At 48.9% G+C, this 20,935-nt stretch overlaps 1 protein-coding gene across 3 annotated transcripts in view; it reads left to right on the top strand.

Annotated features, from left to right (window-relative positions):
* SRGAP2 (SLIT-ROBO Rho GTPase activating protein 2) overlaps nt 1–20,935 on the top strand; it is a 96,094-nt gene that overhangs the window by 2,758 nt on the left and 72,401 nt on the right. The gene's annotated exons all lie outside the window — the stretch shown is intronic.

Below are 20,935 nucleotides of genomic sequence, written 5' to 3'. Positions count from 1 at the left end.
TGGTGAAATGCTCCCCCCCTCCCCCCGAGCTGCTTATTTTTGCGAAGTTTTCGGGATAAGACGTATTTAAAAGAATAATTAGGGCTTGTGCATGGCTTGGTATGTCGCTGCTAGGAAGTTCAGAGATTCAGTGATGTATCTAATTGGTTCAAACTTGCTTGGTATGCTCAGAGCACGCAGGAAAGATGGCCTTCGGGCAGGCTTGATTGAGTTAAATCAATGCAATTTGAAACAAAAAAAAAAAAAAAAAAGGCAAGCCCGATTTAAATCTGAGTAGGAAACCTAGATTAAAACTGACAATTAAGATATTGTTTTGCAATTAGGTGCTGGGTTATTTTTCCTGCTGGGGAGGGGAGGGGGGGGCTCTGCTCGTTGGCTGCAAATCATTTAAACATGTTGTCCTACAAGAGGTCTCCTACCCTGACCCCAGTGCCCTGCACCTAGAAGCAGTTTGGGTGCTGATGTTGAAAAATGCTTGTTTGAGCAAACATGAAGCTGCGTTAAAGAGTTTATTCCGATTTTTTTATTTTTTTTTTTAATATCGAGGTTCTTAAAGTTAGAAATGGAGAAGGGCGTGTTTCTCTTTTACTGGTTTAGTTTCTATTCCTGTTTTCGAGCTGTCTTTGGAACCGGGAATTGCAGGCGGTGTGAAATTAGAGGCTTGTAGGTTCTTTCATTATTTACCCCATCAAAATGTGCGTGACGGATCCGAGCTCGCAGTCACAATATTTGGGAATAACAGGGAGACGAGGCTTTAGAATCAGCAAAGCGCATCCTCTCACCTCTCAGCTCTCGCATGAATTAGAAATCCTTTCCCTTCCTTCTCAGACGAGACACCAGGAGAATGGGAAGGAGCTTTCCCTGTTCCTGCCAGAGCTCAGCTCATCCCCGGGGCTGTCAATTAATCTGGAAATGTGCTCCCAAAAGTGGACTGCAGTTGCGGCGCGTGGATTATTTTTTTTTTTTTTTTTTTTCCTTTTTGGCCTTGTAAAGCGTTTCTCTCTCAGATCCAGGAGGTTAAGGAGGCCGGAAGCGTGTGAAGGGATCCGGAGGAGCTGGGAGAAGGGGTTTTCCTTCCTGAATTGGTGGTGAGGGCAGCGAGGAGTTGGCCTGGGGATGCTCGGGACGCTCGTCCCATCCCTCTCCCAGCGCAGGGATGGGGCAGGAGGGGCTGATCCATCTGCTGCCTCTCTTGGGAGGGAGGTGCAGAGGGACCAGACAGCTCAGGAATGCCCAGCAGGGTCCTGCAGCAGCCCTGTCCCACCTCCCCTCGGTTATTTCAGAGGAGGAGCTTCCCTTTCCCAGCCAGCATCGCCCTTTGGGAGCTGCTTTGGCAGTGGGGATCGTTGTCTCCCTGCCTTCGGGTACCGACTTTGGGGGCAGACTTTGCTCCTTTTAAAACCCCGCAAACCTGGCTTTACATCCCACAGGTCCCCCGGTTCTGCCGTGATTCCTCAGGGAATCTCTCAGCTCCAGTTCCAGGGACGTGCAGGTCTCTCCGCCGCAGGTGCTAAATCCATTGAACCCCACAAGTGTGCTGGCGGTGCTGCCTCGTCACCCAACACACCAAGGTTCTTTTCGGTGTCCTGATCAAATTCTGCCCTCGGCTGTAGGACCAGCGAGGAAATGGGGTCAGCTCTCCTTGAACCCTTTTTCCCTGAGTTGGGGAGCGGAGCAGCGGCTGCCGTGGGGGTGAGATGAATCGAGTGCTGGCGTGCCGCACGAGTTGTGAGGTGGCATCTGCTCCTCTGAGGAGAAAACTCGGGTATTTTTTGCTGGCATTTACAAACTTGGGGTGCGTTTCTGGTTTTTTTTTTTTTTTGGCGCTTCTCTCCGCGCTGGGAGCCGCGTTTAGAGGCTTCGTTTAAAACCCTTAATCCACAAACACCTCCTTTAAGCACTTTAAATGATTGCTAATGGAATGGTGGAGCTTTGTTTAAAAATTTAATAGCCTTAAGTGGTTAATCAGAAACCATTTAAAGGGCGGCTCGATTAATAGATCATCGCCACGCAAAATTTTTGATTTTCTGTTGCTGAACGAGCTCGGTGTCTTTTATTTGAAACGGGGCAGCAGGGCAAAGGATCATGGAGTGGTTTGGGTTGGGAGGGACCTTAAAGCTCATCTCATGGGCAGGGACACCTTCCACTATCCCAGGCTGCTCCAAGCTGGCCTCGGACACTTCCAGGGATGGGGTGTGGATGAGCGTTGTCCCATAACCATGAGCTTTAGGTATTTGTCGTAATTTCTCTGCCTCTTGTGGGTTGGGGTTGGCCCCTGCTCGTGGTTTGTGTGTGCGGGGAGATAAACGTTTGAATGGAATTAATTTCTGAAGATGAAGATGTTTGAAGATGTTTTTAACCAAAGCTGCCGTGCAGTGATCAGGGGGCGTGGAGGGAACGAGGTGGTGACCTGTCCACTCTGGGCATCTGTGGAGCTGGCTGGAGCCAGGCTGGACACAGCCTCCAGCTCTCGGTCTGACCCTCGGAGTGACCACCAGAGGATGTGCTGGGTTGCCCAGTGAGCCCGTGGTCTCACACATCTGGAGGCTCAGCTCCAAACTCGCCCTCCTGCAGGAGGGAATTAACCCCCGGAGCTGCCCAGACTCGCTGGTTTGCCCCAACACCTGCGCTGACCTCCAGCCTTTCTCCGTTGCCTCCGTGGTTTGTCTTCCCTGCTCTCGCAGAGGATCCCCAGGACTCCTTGGGCTGCCTCTTTTTGAGGAATTTCCAGCCTGACTCCGTGTCAAGCCCTCGGAATTCTCCCGCCAGGACGACCCGGGGTGTGCAGGGGAGGGAACTGCTGCTTTGATTCCTCCCCTGTTCCGTGTGCTCACAGAGCCCTGGGAGGCTGCAGAGCGAGATTCCGTGGGCTCCATGTGGAGCCTTTGATATCTCAAGCTCATCCCCCTTGTCTGGATTGTCTCTCCCAATTCCTTTGTGCAAGTTGTGGTGAGGCAGAGATAATTAATTTGTGCTGTGCAGCGTGTTCCGTGTGAGGTTGGGGATGCTGCCTCTCTGTGCCCGAGCCAGCGCTGTCAGGGTGGGGTTTTTTTTTTTGGTTTAATATATTAAATTGGAGTGTACACTTGCTGAGGAAAGAAAAGCCAGTGATTTATCTCTTAATTCTCCTTTTCTTTCTCCTCGTGTCCCACGAGAGCCTTATATTTAATTAGTTTGTATAAAGCCTCAGTAAATAGCTCCATGGTTTGAGCTGCAGAAATTTAATACTGGCGTTTTTTTTTTTACACGGCGTGGGCTCATAAACCACTTCTTGTCCTTGAGCAGTCGCTCGCAGAGGTTAAAATGCATCTCTTGCAGATCTTGCAAGCCCAGCCCAAAAAGTGCTAAAAATATGACAAATGGATGAGGTAATTTATAGCAGGAACAAGCAGAGTCCAGAGGTGGCTGAGCTGAGTTTGTCTTTGCCCAGGGAAGATTCCTGATAAGAACAACTCCAGGCAGCCTCCCAGCTGCCATCACACTCAGGCTACTGAAATGTCTAAAACTTTCCCTTCAGCCTCCCCAAAATGGCTGATAAATTTCGAATGAGTCCCTTCTTTCCTCTCCGCGTTGAACGTCCAAGGGAGTGTTTGATCTGATTGTGATTTTTTTGCCTTAAATGCCGCGTGGAAATCTCATTTGTACGGTCCGGCTTCCTGAGGGATGCTCGGCAGTTTTGAATCCTGGGGAGCTCTCCCGACTGGTCCAGCCCTTCTGGGTGTGAAGGATTGCACGAGCAGCTGTGTCGGGGTCAGCAGCTGGAATGTGGGGGCTGGAAGGGGAACTGGGATGCTTTTGGTGACGATTTCAACCAAAAAGCTGCATTTCTCTCAATGGTTGCAAGGTTGTTTTTGGGTTTTGTTTTTTTTTACAGAACAGTCTTCAGATTTTTAGCTCAATGAGCTGAAGTCGCTGTCATTTATTTCTCTGCTGAGCCTGTGCCCTCTGGGGTTTTTCAGTGGTGTTGGTGTCACGCATCAAGGTCGATTTCTCTTTGGCGTTCAGGTCACCGGGTTGGTCACCCCACGCCGTGACTGATCCTTGCCACCACCTGGGTGGGGATTCCCGGAGTTTTTATGGGACACCCCGTAAAGAGACTTCCCAGCCACTCACCCCGGCGTGGCTGAGCGAAATAACCCCGAATTCTGATATTTTGCCTCTGCGTGCGTTGGATTAACGTTCCCATTCCCAAATGTGAGACTACCTTTTAAGGGGTTTTTGCAGTTAATCACGGCTCCGTGCCTGTAAGTGATTCCATTTGTTTGCAACAATGACTTGCTCCAGACTCTGGAATGGCTGTGGAATCATCTGGTTTTCTGCAGTTCCTGATAGTGCTAATCCCTCGAGTTTTGGGGCTGGGTTGGGCCAGCCAAGGCGCCTTGGTGCCAGAAGAAGGGGGAATTTGGGAGACTGCCTTGATGTTCCAGCAATAGTTTGTGTTTTTGTGTCCCAACTCCCGCTAATGGATTATTAATGAGGATGGAAAGAGGTGAAGGAATGCAGAGTCTGCCTTCTTTCCTCTCCAGCTCCAAAATCCCCCCCCTTTTTTTTTTTGCAGCTTCATCAGGTGTTGGAAGGCTGGAGACCAAAGCTGACCGAACCACTCCATCCTCTTAAGTGCTGCACTTCCCTCCAAAAGCAGGAGGAGTTGCCAGTGTAACTCCAGTAGGATTCTATAAAAAGTTTACTGGTAATAGCCAGTTTTCCCTGACTCCCAGCTAAGGGACAGGACGTTTTTCCTCAGCTCTGAATGATTTCCTTTCGTGGTGAGGTTACAAATTAGTATCTTTGCCCTTTTTCCTGTCAGTTAAAAGGCTGGACTCCTCTTTTATTCTTTTTTTAAAAATCCTTTCTGATTTTTTTTTTTTTGGCCGTTTTAGGGATTTACTTGGAAAGAATCTCTTAGCCTGGTCAACTTTTTTTTCAGCTGTCGTTATGAAGAGTGAAAAATCTGAACCTTTGTTGAGATGGAAAGTATGTTCAAGCACATGTTCCCTTGAATGGCTTTGGCTGTGCCATGCACAGTTGATATTCATTACTCACGGCTTTATTTAGTTCATTTTTTGGTACGACTTTCACAGATTTCGTGGCTTCTCTCGGAGAATTCCTGCAACATCACGGGTGTCCCGCTCTTGGAATGCTGTCAGTGCTTTGTAGGCAGGGGAAGCAAATGCAATTTGGGGATTTCTTGTGGGACAAAAGCGTGGAAGAAAATGGGAGAAAGGGTCTTGACCTGGCAGTAATTCCATCAGTAGAGACCAGTCTCCATTTTTGCTTCCTCTCTCCCCTTTTCTTCCCAAACTGCAATAGTCCAAGAGACAAAACAGAATTTCTTTCTGTGCAGTCCCTGGGTAATGGCCATTGAAGTTCTCCATGTGTTTGGAGTCAGAAATCCTGTGGATGTAAAGTGAGGAAGCTCAACTGGTGTTTTTCCCAGGAAGGTGCTGTAAATAGATTGGAACCATTTAAAACAATGTGAATTTTTTTTTTGCCAGCAGAGTAACTATTTGCTGTTGTTAAACTCCAGACGTTCTGACCCGGTTGTTCTGCTTTGAGTTGAGGGTTAATCACAGCTCCTCTGAAGGTGTTGCTCAATGTGGTGCAGAAATTCTCAGGTCTTTGAGGGTTCCCCTTAACGCTTCCCATGGATTTGTGTGAGATGGGCTGAACTGGGCCCGGGGAGCTGCCTTATCCTGTGGCTCTTTGGCTTTTGGACTCCTGAGAAGGAGCCAAATAACCAGATTAACTCCAAACCCGTGGTGGATTTCAACCTCCAGCCCCGAGCTGCTGCAGCAGGGCGAGCTGCTTGGTCCCGCTGCATCTGACCTTGGGTTTGGGTTGGTTTTTCTTGGGTTTTTTTTCTTAAATCACAGGACTTTCCAGGAAGAGCTTCTTGGCTCCTTGCAAGTCGGGAAGGATTTTTGGTTTGTTTTTGCGCCGCTGTCATTGGGGGACGGTTTTCCTGCGGGGAGGAAACCATGGAAGGATGCAATTTATAGATGGGGAGTGCTTGCGGATTGAACCTGCTTAAAATAACGACAGTTGTTGCCTGGGAATGAGTCCCCGAGCGTGTCTTGGGCCAGCAGTTCCAGTCCCACTGCAGGGCATGCTCTGAGTTTGGGAACTGAGGTGGGAAAATGGGGAAATTCCACGTTTTCTTTGTACAGCTTCACACTGGAGCAGGGCTCTTGCTGTTCTGCAGCTCGGAGTGTGGGGTACCAAAACACATTTTATGTCTTTTATACACGTTTTATGGTTCTGCTGCTTCTAGGAAAAACAAAAATAGCAGTTATTCCCGTATTTCATTTAGCACTGTGTTAATTTTTTTTAATTTTTTGGGGGATAGGGTTATGTATCCAAGAGACTTCCACTCCTCCACCAGGTGTAATTCCTCAGCCTGGGCAGGGCTGTGGCTGCTGGGGACTCCCTGGCTTGTGCCAATTCTCCTTCTTCCACCCCAGTTCCCCCGGGAAGGGCTGCAGGAGCTGTCCCGAGTGTTTTCCTGGGAAATCACGAGGAGCAGACTCCTCCCGAGGCGGTGTGTGGCACTGTGAATAACCATCCGTGAGGGGAAATGAAGCTTGCTGCAGAGCTGATGCTCCTCCACCTTCCTGGCAAGGCAGGAGCTGGATCAAGTGCCTGTAAAGCAGAGTCAGGGAATTGTTTGGATGTGCCAAGATGCTGACAGTCCCTTCCCTCTGGCAGGGCTGCTTTCCTGGCTGGAGCGTTGGGCAGATCCGCTGTCAAAGCTTTATTTACCGAAAGAATTTATTTATTTACCCATTTATCCGTGCATTTATTTTTCTGTGTGTTATTTTGGGTTTATTGGCAAATGTAAATTCAGGCCTGGGACCCGTAAAGCAAATGACCACGGGTGAGTCTGGTGAGCCTGAAATCCATCAAAACCTGGGCAGAAATCACATCAATGGGCAGCAGCTATTGCTGCTGTGAGGGGGGGGGAAAAAAAGCCTCAATTTTGGTTAATCTGTGCAGGGGAGGAATGAATGAATGAGTGACAGAGCGGAGTGTGGAGGTGCAGGTCCTCGGAGGTTTTTCCCCCAGTGTTCGATAAGCAGTCGCTGAGAAATTTAATAAATGAACGTCCCTGTGAAGTGGTTTTGGAAAGGAGCCTGCCTTTGCTTTGGTCTCTTTAATGAATGGAACCCTTCCTAACTTTGCTGTCTTCTCCCCATCTGCTGGAGGAGGAGGAGGAGGAGGAGGAGGCTTCATCCCAGTTACCCTTCTCAAAAACGCCGCTGCCAGGATTTGTGGGTCAATGCTTGTGCCCCGTGTGTGTCCCAGCCCCACGGGGAGGAACCCGGAGCTGCAGAGAGATGCTGAAATAGGAACAAAAAGGCTTTGCCAGCGAAGGGCTTTAAAGTGTGCAGCTGGAGAAGGGAGAAACGCAGCGCTACAAAGGTCACAGGATACACTGATGATGTTTGGATGGAAACTCAGCTTGCTATGAATGAAACCGTGCTCTCGTGTTTTCCCCCTGGAGCTGAATGTCTAAAAACTCTGGATACTCCTTGTTCTGCTTCTTCTTTTTTTTTTTTTTTTTTTTTTTTTCCCCTTTTCTTTTTTCGGCGCTTGTGGGTTGTGCTCTAGAAATGAAAAAAAAAAAAAAAAAAGGAAAAAGGGAGGATGGAGAGCACCCACAGAGAGGTTAAAATAGTCTGAGCTCTCATCAGAGCCGTGGCATTATTGGTTTCTGGTTATTTGCAAGGCAAAATTTTGTCCGTACTGAATGTCTGTCCTTAGCAGGGAACTTGTGTTGGCAGAGATTTCGGCTGTGCTGACCAGGGTTGTTGGATGAACTCAGAACTTGCTCTGAGCACCCCTTGGAGCTGACTTCTGCACCCCTGGAGTGTTGATTTTGTTTCCTGTGTGTGTGAAGGCTCGTTGCTGGTTGCTAAATTGCCTTTTCTCCCTCCTTATGCCATCCAGATTGCAAACCTCAGTGTCTGCTCTGAGGCTGGTTTGAACTTTTATCAGTCCATATGCTGGTGTTACCTTCCGTGATATGACTCATCTCTGACTGCAATGATAAATTAATTTACACTAAAGTCTAAGAGAAGTCCTTTTCTTTAGGCCGGTTGCCTAATGCCAAACACATTTATGACCGCTGTCTTCCTGCTTAAGGAATTAATCTTAATTTAGGCTTCATGTCAAATGATTTCCCCCATCACAGTGAACTCCGCAGGATCCAGCTGGGAAAGGGCTCCTTGCATCCATTAATTCCCACTTTTCACACTTTCACCCTGAGAATCTTGGCTAAAAGCTCTCCCCACCAGACCCATCCGTGGAAGTTCAGGTAGTAGTTTGGTTTCAGATTTAAATCAGGAAAAAAAAATTCTGGCACTAGCCCCTCTGGAAAACCCCTACAGGTAGAGCTTTCTTTTATGTCCTGAAAGCAGTGACAGCTTTTGGCAGCGAAGGGAATGTTTTGGTTTGGGTTTGTTTGGGCTGTTTTGTTTTATTTTGTTCTGGAACTCCAAGCTATTTTCTGGTAAACACCCGGGAACAGTTTGCTGTAAATTCTTGCCGTGATTTATCCATTTGCTGCTTGGCTGCTCCTGAATCCTTGGTTTTCTTGTCCTTCCTGAGGTGAGAGGCTCAGAACTGGACCCAGACCCAAGGCTCCAGCCGCATTTTGGGGAGGAACAAGACAAGCCCATAAGAAGATTTGGGAAATCCTCCAATATCCCATATCCCGTTTGGAGGGACGAGAGCTGATGTCGTTTTTTGTGCTGCTGGAGGTTCCTCCAGAGCAGCAGCATCTGCAACTTGACAATTCCACCATAAACGCCGGCTGGGAGCTGGAGGAGCAGCTGTAATTTTCTCTGTTGCCTTTCCCAGCTCCCTCACATCGTTTGCAGTGGTTTTAGGATTCGGCTTCATGCAAATAGTTCCCATTGCACCCCACCCTGTCCCAAACCCCGGGCAGCTCCAGCAGCTGCTCTGCCTGGGATGAAAGTGCTGCTAATTTGCTGTTACCTTTAATTTGAGGATCCTGCATCGCTGTGGTCCTCCCTGTAAGGAGTTATTTATGTGTTGACTGTTTAAACACTTTTATCAGCCCCAAAAGATCGATGCCTCTCCTTGGTAGGAGGAGGTTGCTTTGAGATCCTGCCTGGAAAGGTGTGTGCAGGGCATGGGGAGAGTAAGTAGATTTTTATTTTATATATGTATATATATATATATATATATTTTTTTTTTTTTTTTTAATGAAAGCCATCAGCATCCAGCCAGCCCTGCCTGGGCTGTCTTGCGGGGAGGCTTTGCTGTGTTTGCAGAATGGCTTTGAGTCCTTGACAGCGATAGGGAGAGCAAATCCAGCTCTGGGAAGCACAAGGAAAACAGGTTCCTTTTCCTCCCCACCTCCTTTCTTTCACTGCTTCTTGTCGTGTGCCTCTCTAAAAGCGGATTTTGTTGACAAAGCGAAGATCCCCCTGAAGTCTCACTGCTCCTGCTTATGGCAGGAACACCAAAACCTCTTGACCATTCACTTTTTTTAGAGCACAAGTCCTCGTTTCTCTTCCAGAGAGTGGGTTTTATCAGATGGTGGGAAAGCACTTTTGGTTTTTATCAGTCAGCGTGTGAAGTATTTATTTATCTGCGTTTGTTTGAAGGAGCCCAAACACAATGTTCTTTGCAATACACTAAAGGGCTCTTCAGCTGTATCGCAGATTTCTCGGAGTTTGCATTTTATTACTGCACCACTTTCCAAATTTCACTGAGCATCTCTGCTTAGATTCTGGTCTCTTCTCCCTCTTAGTGTAAGTGAGGGAGTTTATACGTCATATATAATGAATATAATTGAGAACTCTTGCATCTTTAATGCCTGAAAACCCAAGAAACTGAAAAGCCAGGGTTGTCTCTTTGGAGAATTCTGCTTCTGAAACTTCCTGTAGCAGATTTTAAACGTTACAAACGTTATTTCTCAGCTCCCTTAAAGCTAAATAATCAAATTATTCGTGGGCATAGCTGCGTGTGTATTATAACACGCGTGAATAAACATTGGCTTTTTTCCTTTAAAATCAAATCCATTTTCATTTTGAACAGATTATTTATGATGAGTGAAAGAGCACGGAGTTGAAGCCAGCCTTTGTTCAGGTGTGAGGGTGTCAGAGCTCAGTGGGAGCTGCTTTTTTGCCTTGGCTGAGGACAGGGATCCTCCTGCCCTTGGTACAGATCTTTTTTTGGGAGTCTGTGTTCTCTGGGTCTCTGAATTGGGGCTTTCAGCACGTCTGGCTCAGCCTTTGTGTTCCAGGCAGCCCGAAAGTAGGTGAGGAGATTAAACGGTCGTGAATTACTCGAGATGACCTAAATCAAGGTCTCTGGTGAGATTTATGGGATTCGGTTACACATCTTGAGACACATTGAGAGAACACTGAACTTTTTTTCTATCTTGGTGTTTTTTTGGTTTTTTTTTTTTTTGTCTGGCAGTGCAGCCTGCGTGGCTGGACAGGATGTGCCTCTTCTTTTCAAGAAAATCACTTGGATAGAGGAGATAACTGCACTGCGCTTTTACTTTGTGGGGTTTTTTTTTGTGGGTTTTGGTGGTTTTTTTTGTTCCTCTTGGGGTTTTTTGGAGGGGACAGAAGGACAAATCCCAGGGTGATGTTGAATGAAGTGTCTATCCGGCCAGAGGTGCTCACTGGATCAGCTGGAAACAGGGAGAGGGCGATGCAGCTCATCCCTCAAATAAAACTCAGCTGCAAAGAACAATCCAAAAAACAGCTCCGGGAATGAGGCAGAGCTTTGTGCAGTCTGGAATGGGATTGTCAGGGAGCTGAGATGTGTCTGCAGTTATCCCTTCCTTCGTTCCTCTCTCTGGTTCCCGCTGCTTTGGGGGTTAAGAAGGAAATAAACACTCCCCTGGAATCTCCCAACACAAACAAGCAGGTTTGCTCTTTTTAAGCGCCAGGTTTGTTTGGGTTTTGGGTTTTTTTTGCGATTCTCCCAAAGTTGTTTTCGCTCCATTTGGGTTTGGAGTTTGAACGGGCTGTTTTCTTTTAAGGTTTATTTTTAGGAGTGGAAGGCTTGCGTGAACCCCGGCGCTGGTTTGCCAGTCCTGGGTGTCGGATTTGTGTTTTAAAATCTCGAAATCTTTCAGGCTGCCAAGAAGAGAGGCCAGGTGAGAATGTGAAGGATGCTCGTTTTGCCACCTCCTGCGCTGGATCTGTGAGGAGCCCTCAGTGGTGATGCTGTTCCCACTGAGGCTTAGCCTTGGGAAGATTTTTAATCTAAACAGGAGGAAGGTTTTGAATGTTAAGTGCATTTTTTTGGGGGGTAGAGCACAGCAGACTATCTGTGGTCTGATTCCTTGTGCAGAGCAAACTCTTGTTCCCTTGGAGTGGGCTCCCTCATTCCTGGGGGCTGGATTTTTGGGGGTGTTTGTGGGGAAGAGGGGTTGTGCCAGAGGAAACGGAAGATTCCCTGTTGCTGCAGAGAGCTTCTCCTTGTTTTGAGTGCTGGGGGATTCCCTCCTGCTTTTCCTGACCTGTTTTTGCCCGGCGAGAGGAGGGGCAGGAGGCTGCCCTGGTCCTGTCCCAGCGCTCCCGCAGGCTGGTGGGTTCACGCCTGGCTTTGGGCAGAGCGCACAAGGAAAGCGCTGCGGAGCAGTGGGACGTGTTGGAGGAAAGGGAAAAGCGTGTCAGGAGCAGAGAGAAACCCGCTTTGCCCTGGCAGGAGTTGGGCTGGACCTGAAATTTCAGCGAGTGCCTGGTTCCGTGCTGGTTCCGTTTCCGACGTGCTCTGAGGTCGGGCCGTTCTGTGCTGGCGTGACACCGGGGCTGGCTCCTATTGCTGATGGCAAATTGGGTAATAATGTGGTCGCTCTAAATAAACTAACGCTGCAGACCGGGCGTCTTGATATTATTTTCTACACCTTCTATTAACTTGCTGGTGTGGGGATGTTATTTTTGGGTTCACTTTAGTTCTCCTGCCCAGCCAGATGCAGCTTTTTGTATTCTGTAACCATCCATTCGAGCCTTCAGAGATTTGTAGCAGCAAGCAGTGCTTCTTCCCTAGAAAGGCTTAAAATGCCATTTAACACTCCAGGCTCAGGGCTTGCACTCACCGAGCCGCTTGTTAATGGCTTAATTGCTGTCATTTTGATTTGGGTAGAGGTTGTGTTCAGTTTTCTCCTGTTGGCAGGCTTGTTGCAGATGAAGTCAGAAGTCCACTGAACGCAGCAAGTAGAAGAGGATTCATCAGTGAGTTCATTCTTGAGGCTGTTTTTTTCCCCCTTTGCTCGCTGAGACGTTCCTTGATTATATTTTCTTTAACGCGCAGTTCACAGGCAGCAAACGGGGAAGGAGCAAAACGCGAGAAATCAGCGTGGATGACTCAACCTTCTTCTCTTCTCGAGGTCCTGATTCCAATTCAGCCCCTGTTTGCAGCAGTGGAAATGTCACCAAATGTTCCCAGTGCAGGCAGGGCTGGGAGTGACTCCTGCCTGGGTGCTGGAGCGCTCCAAGCTGCCAAAGGTGGGCTCGGGCTCCTCCTGGCAGCTCTGGCACAGGAATGGGAGCCTGGAGATGCCGAGTGGGAGGATGAATCACTTTTCCTGCTCCTTTTGGACCCAAACTGGAGCCGGGAGGAGCTTTTTTTGGCTCCGCACAGCTGCAGAGAGAGGGAGGAATCCTGCCTTGGGTTTGCAGCTGTCTTAGGAGCACCGAGGTGCTGATGGGCCTTGAGTAACGTGGGGTTGGTTGTTTGTTTGTTTTTAAAGGCCGATATTTCTGTGACAATTACAAATCGCAACAATTAATGTTTATAGACATAGCCTGAGTCCGTGGGTTCGTTTTTGTCAGTGGGTGTTATTCACAAGGAATGAAGAAGTCCTGCTGAGATGAGCAGCATCCCTGGGCTTTGGCATTTATTCCCAGCGTGTGCCTGCTGGTTTTGGTGTATTTGGATTTCCTGGCAAAGTGGTAGAGGTTTGCTGGTGTTGTTTTGTTCTTGGAAGGCAGAGTGGCTGCTGATTTCAGCTTCTGGGGCTGCCTTGCTGTGTGGTTTTGGACCTGTTGTCTGTGTCAGTGGAGGAATGCTGCTGCTTCAGTGGGATTTTAATAATTCGAGGTAATGCAGGAAATCCAATGGAAAATGGACCCTCACCATTTCAAAGCCCCAGCAGCGTGCCAGAGGAGCACCTGAATGAGCTCTGCGCAGCCCCTGGCCAGGTAAATCAGTGGAAAATTCAGGTAATTCAGTGGAAAATCACTGGTTTGTGGCTCAGTGCAGGCACACTTGGAGCAGGGTAACTGGGATCTGTTTATTGCGAGAGGATGAGTTCACTGTGCATCTCTGTCCTGTAAATCTCCAGCAGGGAGTGTCTTTAAAACCTCACCCAGGCTGGAAATGGAGGTGGCCCGGAGGTGACATCAGCCAGCTCCTCTTGGGAAGGTGACACTTCATGGTCTCGGGGATCTGTCACAGCCTGGACTCCGGGATCCTGGAGGTCTTTTCCAAGCTGAATGTTGTGTGATCCTGTGAAGGAGCTGGCTCATGGACGTGCAGCTCTCCACACCTGCCCTGGTGTTTTCTCTCAGCCACTTTTCCCCTCCCGTTGTTTTGAATCACAAACTCCACCCCGCGCCGGGCGGGCAGCGCTCTAAAATCCACAACCTCAAGGCTGCCTTGGTTCTGACTTCCCAGCCGGAGCTGACATCCAAGGAGAGGCTGTTTTGGGCTTTAAATAGCTCAGGCAGGGAGGTGGACAGGAGCACACAATGCGGCCGTGGGGCTCCGGGCTATTCTTGGCGGACAATGGCCGGAATGAGAAGCCGCGGCACGTTCGGGCCATTGTGTGCTCTGGTGTTTTTATTTCTGAAACGCACGGCTCCTTCTGGATCTTCTCCTCTGGTTGGGGACCTCTCACTGTCTTTATTTTGTGGGGAGAGTGGAGGTTCGGAGGGGAAACGGCTCCTGAGAGGAGAGCCCAGTGTGCCACACGAGGACCGGCCTCGGTGACGCAAGTTTTGAAAAGAGGGAACTGAAACCTCTTGAGGAAAGAATTTTCTGTTCGTTTCTATTTTGGGCGCGTTGTGAAATCAAGGGAAGTACAGGCTGATATTGGATGTGGATGGAGGTGGTCGTGGATGCTGCAGGAGGAGTCAGTGACTGAAGCGTGTGGGCAGCGTGTCCATCGGGCAGTTTGTCCACCCTCTTGGAGGGTGATAGCTGAAATCCTCTCTACAAAGGACAGGTGGGAGAAGGGAGCTTCTCTTCCAGCTTTGTTTTCAAAGGGCAGAGCTTTCAGCGGGGAAGCTGCCACACGCTTCTGCTTCCAGTGGCTGCCACAGGGGAAGCAGCTGCAGTCACCTCCGCTCCTTCCTCTGCAGCCTCTCCAGTTTGAGGAAGATCATTTGCATTGCTGAGTGGTGTGGCTGATGCAAACTGCAAGTGCGGAGCTGTTTGTGCCAGCCCAGTCCTTCTGCCCGTCATCTGCAGGGCTGCTCAGTGTCGCTGTGCCTTAAAAATGAAGATTTTCAAGTCGGGCTGAGGTGGGGAGCTGGAGAGGATCAGGATTGATTGGCTTGACTTCCTTCCCGTGCTGTGGTTTCTTCGCCGCACCTCGGGAGATTGAAAGCTGGACATCCTGTTCTGGGGAGGTTTTACCCCTCTGCCTCGCTGTCTGGGTCACTTGGATGCGGGAATGCTGCCAGGATGGATGCCTCATGCTTTAATCTGGTTAATTCCCAGTCCAGCACAGAGCACGGCCCCAGCCACGCTGTGGGACAGCCGAGTGGAACATCAGCAGTGCTGCTGTGAAACTCAGGGTTTTCTGAAAAGTCGTTTTAACCTCCCCCGGCTGCTGCAGCCTGTGTAATTCAGGACTTTTAACACTTGCACAGTGACTCTGTCTGGCTGCAGAGCATCTGTGCTTGCTGTGCAATCCATGCTCTGTGAGCAGATGACTGTGTCCAGGGTTTGCTGGTGGTTATTTTTTTTCTGTTTTTTTTTTTTTTTTTTAAACCATAATTTTATTCCTTTTTAATTACAGCATCCTCTGCAGATGTTGGAGTGTCATAAAAATGAAACGTGGAAACGAATGCAGAGTCGTCATGGCTTGCTCCAGATTCTGGGTAGTAATTAAGCTGTCGGGGAGTAGTGGAAAGTTCGTCTGCTTTATCTGTGTGTCCTTTGGCAAATGACCTCTGGGCTCCTTAATGGGAAAGGCAAATGTGCAACGAGCTGGATCCAGTGCCTTGGCTGGATCAGCGTGTCTGCTTTGGCAGATAAAGGATAAAAGCTACCCTGGATGATCAAGTCCAAGATTTGGGGGGGTTGTTTAATAGCTGGAGCCATTCCTGATTGCTGTCGGGGCAAATTGAGGTAGAAATGAGCACGACTACCCAGATCTGTGTGTTTTTTTCTTTCTGGTTGGTAGGAGGGAGCAGTGGCAGGCCGTCAGTGCTGGTGTGACTGAGCTCTCAGGGCTCACAAACCCCCCTGGACATCTCCGGGGACGCTGCAGGATTCAGCCTGCCTGGAACCCCCGGCGCAGGGTCTGCTCTGGGGTTTTATGGCTGGAAAGTGCGAAGATAAGCCACGAGTGGATCCCAGCAGGATCCACGTTTCCTCCCCTCTGTCTGCTTTGAAAGGTTTTTCTGGCCGTCTCTAACTCCTTGGACAGATCGTTTTGTGTAATCCTGTCTGGTAATTTGTTTCAAGATGTTGGGAGTTTTTTGGTTGGTTTTTTTTTTTAAAAGCTCTTGTCTGAATGTTTTGTCCAGATGGGCTCAGTGTGAGTCAGACTGGAAGGTGCAGTGGCTTGCTTTGATAAGGTTGCTCGCTCTGTTCGGGGCGTTGATGGCTTTAGAGGAGTGAAAAAAACAGATTTCTCGTGTTAATGGGAAATTGCCATTCAGGCTTTTTTGAAAAAAAAAACAAAAATAGGACCGGAGCAGCTGAAGCTTTCACTGCTCATTTCCCTCTGTGAGTTATTCTGATGTTCCTGTGAAAGTGTTGGATTTTAAATGGTGATAACAAATCCATCTGTCCCGGCTCTTCACGGGAATGTCTCCCCACAGGAAAGGTCCACCACCATGAGAATTCACAAATGTCAGTCACAGCTTAATGGCATCGATGATTGATACACCCGACGAGCAACAGGAGCTAATGAAATGTTGAGTATTGATAATTCATAACTCAGCCCTGCCAATAACTGGATTGCCCGAGTTGTCTGAGATGTTGTCAGCACGTAAATCAAATTTAAGTAAGTTTTATTGAAAGTTACACGTGCAACTTTATCGAAGGAGGTTTTGCTGCACCATTTATTTGCGTGTTCAGTATTAAAATAATATTTTTAGACCTTCCTGACACGGGTTTTTGCTGAGTATTTCCAACAAAAACCCCTGAACCCAAACAAAATGCTCCATTAGTTTTGGTGTGTTAATGAGATTGAGATCCAGGGATGTTCCAGGGTTGGTTGGATCTCTGGAGGAACTTTCCTTTCTCTACCTCGGTGGGTTTTTTTCCTCAAGGACGATGGAGAAACTTCCCTCACTGAACTGACCCTGACCTTGCCCTGGTGGATGCAGGAATCCCTGGGCTCTCGGGATCCTCCTGGAATCCCTGGGCTCTCGGGATGCTCCTGGAATCCCTGGGCTCTCGGGATGCTCCTGGAATCCCTGGGCTCTCGGGGTGCTCCTGGAATCCCTGGGCTCTCGGGGTGCTCCTGGAATCCCTGGGCTCTCGGGGTGCTCCTGGAATCCCTGGGCTCTCGGGGTGCTCCTGGAATCCCTGGGCTCTCGGGATGCTCCTGGAATCCCTGGGCTCTCGGGGTGCTCCTGGAATCCCTGGGCTCTCGGGATGCTCCTGGAATCCCTGGGCTCTCGGGGTGCTCCTGGAATCCCTGGGCTCTCGGGATGCTCCTGGAATCCCTGGGCTCTCGGGGTGCTCCTGGAATCCCTGGGCTCTCGGGGTGCTCCTGGAATCCCTGGGCTCTGGGGATCCTCCTGGAATCCCTGGGCTCTGGGGATCCTCCTGGCATCCCTGGGCTCTCGGGGTGCTCCTGGAATCCCTGGGCTCTCGGGGTGCTCCTGGAATCCCTGGGCTCTCGGGGTGCTCCTGGAATCCCTGGGCTCTGGGGATCCTCCTGGAATCCCTGGGCTCTGGGGATCCTCCTGGCATCCCTGGGCTCTCGGGGTGCTCCTGGCATCCCTGGGCTCTGGGGATCCTCCTGGAATCCCTGGGCTCTGGGGATCCTCCTGGAATCCCTGGGCTCTCGGGGTGCTCCTGGAATCCCTGGGCTCTCGGGGTGCTCCTGGAATCCCTGGGCTCTGGGGATCCTCCTGGAATCCCTGGGCTCTCGGGATGCTCCTGGAATCCCTGGGCTCTCGGGATGCTCCTGGAATCCCTGGGCTCTCGGGATGCTCCTGGAATCCCTGGGCTCTGGGGATCCTCCTGGAATCCCTGGGCTCTCGGGGTGCTCCTGGAATCCCTGGGCTCTCGGGATGCTCCTGGAATCCCTGGGCTCTCGGGATGCTCCTGGAATCCCTGGGCTCTCGGGGTGCTCCTGGCCATTCCTGCCCTGTCTGTGCGGGGCTGTTGGACTGGTTGGTGGATTTTGGGTGTGTTGTTTTCGGTCCCCTCTCCATGAACCAACGCAAACATTCCGGGTGCCCTCGCTGCTGTTGGGTGTTGATTTTGGCTGGGCTTGTCCCCGGCTCCTTCAGGGGCTCCTCTGCCACGGCTGGGGCTTCAAATAATAAATAAGTCACACCCACTGCAGCAGGCAGCGTGTTTCCTCCTCTCCCAGTGGCTGAATTCTAAATCTCAATTTAAACCTGGGTGTTCCTGCCCATGGACAGGGTTGGGTTTAAGGTCCTTTCCAACCCAAACCAAAGTCTGGGGTTCTAGGACTCCATGAAATCTGGAATTTTTTTATTATTTAAATCGGATTTTTTGGAATTTTTTTAAATTTTTTTTTTTTAGTTGGTGTTTTCTATGGGGACTGAGCTGTGCTGTTTTTTCATCTCAGTGAAAAATGGAATTAATCAGGGCTCAGGTCGGGCTTGAGGTGTGCAGAGGAGACCCAAAGCGGCGCTTTTCCTGCCAGGCTCAGCCTGCCTGGAAAATGCAGGGCACGGTGCTCCATTTCAGGGAATGCTGTGTTGTCTCCGTTATCCAGCTGATGCTGGGAATCCAGATTAATACCTGGATTTTTGTCTCATACTCTGGCTTCAAATTATTCTAAGTTTTATTTATACAAATCTGTGTAAAGATGGGGATTTTTTTTCCCCTTTGACACCCAGTGTGTGGCTTCTATTTGTGCGATGGGCTGCACCGGAGTTTCCTTGGAAAAGGCTTTTTTTTTGTTTGTTTTTTTTGGAAACTAGGTGATTTTTCCCCAGAAGAACCAGGATGGGATCAAAGAGGAAAAGAAAAAAATTCAGGCGAAGGCTTTAATTTTATTGTAGAAGTTACTCCTGTACAAAGCCTGGGCAGAGCCCTGTGTGTCCTCCAAACAGTGTACATAGTCAAGTCTTTTATTGAACCTTGAGTCATTTATTGTAAATGCTGGAGCAATGGAAATGGTTTCTAAATGATAAAGCACACGCGTGCGTGTGTGTAAAAAGGAGGACCTGAATTTTAATGTCAGTCCTCTGACAAAGGCTTATGAAAAATAAGCATCTCCTTGTTCTAGCTCGGGTCTGAGCTGTGCTGATTAATGGGTGTCGCTGTAGCTGACAATGGGCTGATAGAAAAATGATGATTCACATAATTCGAGCTTTGCAGGCTCTGTCAAATATTCATTTCTTCCTTTACAAAGTGGTGCTGTGGAGTGAAATGTGAGTTCCTTTGGAGACAGCCGTGCTGCGCTCACACAGCTGAATATTTGCACCTGAAGGAATCAGTGCTGTGGATGAAATGGGAAAATCCAGCTTGGGATGGCTTTGGTATTCCTGCTGTAAACTCCTTTTGAACGTGAACAGGCTGAGCCAGGGAGCAACAGGGAGACTGGAGCACTTTGTGTTTTGGTTTGTTTTTTTTTTAACATAAATGTGTTTTGTGGTTTTCAATTAGGCTCCCGACTGGCTTTTTTAGGTGTGTTACATCTGAATTAAAACAATGCCCCGATTCGATTCCTCACGCCAACAGTTAAAGACTGATTTATCCCGAGCCCTCCTGGCAGCTGAAGGAGGAGTTCCTTTGGTTTTTATGGGATGTTTTAATGGCTGGCGTTGGTGGGGAAAATGAGAGGCTGCTCCGGAGGAGCCCAGCTCTGTCATCGCTGTCCACCGGTACCCTGGGCCAAACAGCCTGGCCCTTTTTGATGTCCTCGGAGCCAGCTGTGAAGTGTCTGTGATGATGCTCATTATTCACCTCGCCTGGAATGCTCCGGGTTAATTAATAGCCCAGAAAAAAAAAAAAAAAAAAAAACACAACCCTCCCAGAAACGCAGGCAGGGCCTGGCAGGGAAGCTCCAGGTCTATTTGACTCACCTTGTTGACTCCTGGGGACAGTGGCTGTCCTGCTCTTCCTCCTGCATGGACTGAGAGCTTCTCCTGCTGCTGCGGAGGGAAGGAGGAGAACCCAGGAGACCCTCCATGGTGCAGGTGGCCAGGTCCAGGGGCTGCTGGCCTGGCCCGGGCTGGGCTGCTCGGGACCGACCAGGTGAGCTCACCTGGCCCGGGGATGGGGGGGATGCTGGTGGTGGCACCAGGGAAGGGTCTTCACCCCCAGGATTGCGCTGCGGGAACCTCTGGAATGGTGGGGCCAACCCCAGGGTGTCTTGCGCTCCTAGGTAATTACTGGATTTTAAAGGGAAGCCTCGTTCTGTTCTCCTTTTGGTTTGGTTGGGGTTTTTGGTTGGCTGGTTGGTTGGTTGGGTTTTTTTGTTTGGTTGGGTTTTTTGTTTTGGGTTTTTTTATTATTTTATTTGTTGGGTTTTTTTGTTTGTTTTTGGGGGGTTTTTTGGGGAGTTTTTTTGGGGTTTTTTGGGGGGAGTTCTTGGGGTTGTTTGGGGTTTTTTTGGGGGGAGTTTTTGGGGGAGTTTTTGGTTTTCTGTAGGGGGAGTTTTTGGGTGTTTTGGGTTTTTTTTTTTTTGTTTTCTTTGGGGTTTTTTTGGGATTTTTTGGGGTTTTTTTTGGGGGGTGTTTTTGGGATTTTTTGGGAAGTTTTTTGGGATTTTTGAGTTTTTTGGGGGGTAGGGTTTGGGGAGTTTCTTTGGGGGTTTTTTTTTTGGTTATTTTTTGGGGTTTTTTTCCATCTTTAGGAAATATTCCAGGTGAATTGGTGTTGGTTCTTTTTAACACCAAGCAAGGATGAAAATTGTCCGTGTGGTTAAAAACACCCAGCCCCACGTGTGTCTGACTTTCCCCTGGCTGCCTGGGACAGCCCTGGAATTTGGCAGCCTGCTGGAAAGTGATTTTGGAATTGAGTTTGCTGTGCTGTACTGGAGGAGTGTTTCCATGTCCCCTTTTGTTCCTCTCTTCATCTCTTTCCCAATCATTTATTCAGGTTAACGTGTTGGGTACCAGAGAGGAGAGGGAGGCACAGAAATCCTGAGGTGAAATTCAATTAGACGCCGGCATTAATCATTCTGTTTGTATCTCTAAATATCTGACAGAATTCACCAAAGGAGCTTCCTCTAATTGAGGAGATTAAGGCGTGTAAGTTGTAAATTGCCACTTTTGTTCTGGCAATTTTGTTCCTTTGACGAATACACTTGATGATGTTACTTTGTGCGGAATAATCGTGTGTGAGACAGTAACTCTCAGGTTTTTGTGAGCCGGGCGGAAATTTAGTGAGTTTTTTTTTTTTATATTAATGCTGTCTCTGGGTTCTTGCATCCCAGATTCTTTACTCTGAGCACCCTTGACAGATAAATAAAAAATCATGATATCAAATTAACTTAAGGTTTTTTTGCGGAGGCAGCCGGGAGTTGGGCCTGGGGAATTTGTTCCATCCCTGGACT

Source organism: Chamaea fasciata, unplaced genomic scaffold (assembly GCF_029207755.1).
Source record: "Chamaea fasciata isolate MVZ Bird 193981 ecotype frontalis unplaced genomic scaffold, bChaFas1.0.hap1 SCAF_25, whole genome shotgun sequence".
In the NCBI taxonomy this organism is placed as follows: domain Eukaryota; kingdom Metazoa; phylum Chordata; class Aves; order Passeriformes; family Sylviidae; genus Chamaea; species Chamaea fasciata.
Note: the sequence above shows the minus strand (reverse complement) of the source record. Positions and strands in the feature narration are given on the sequence as shown.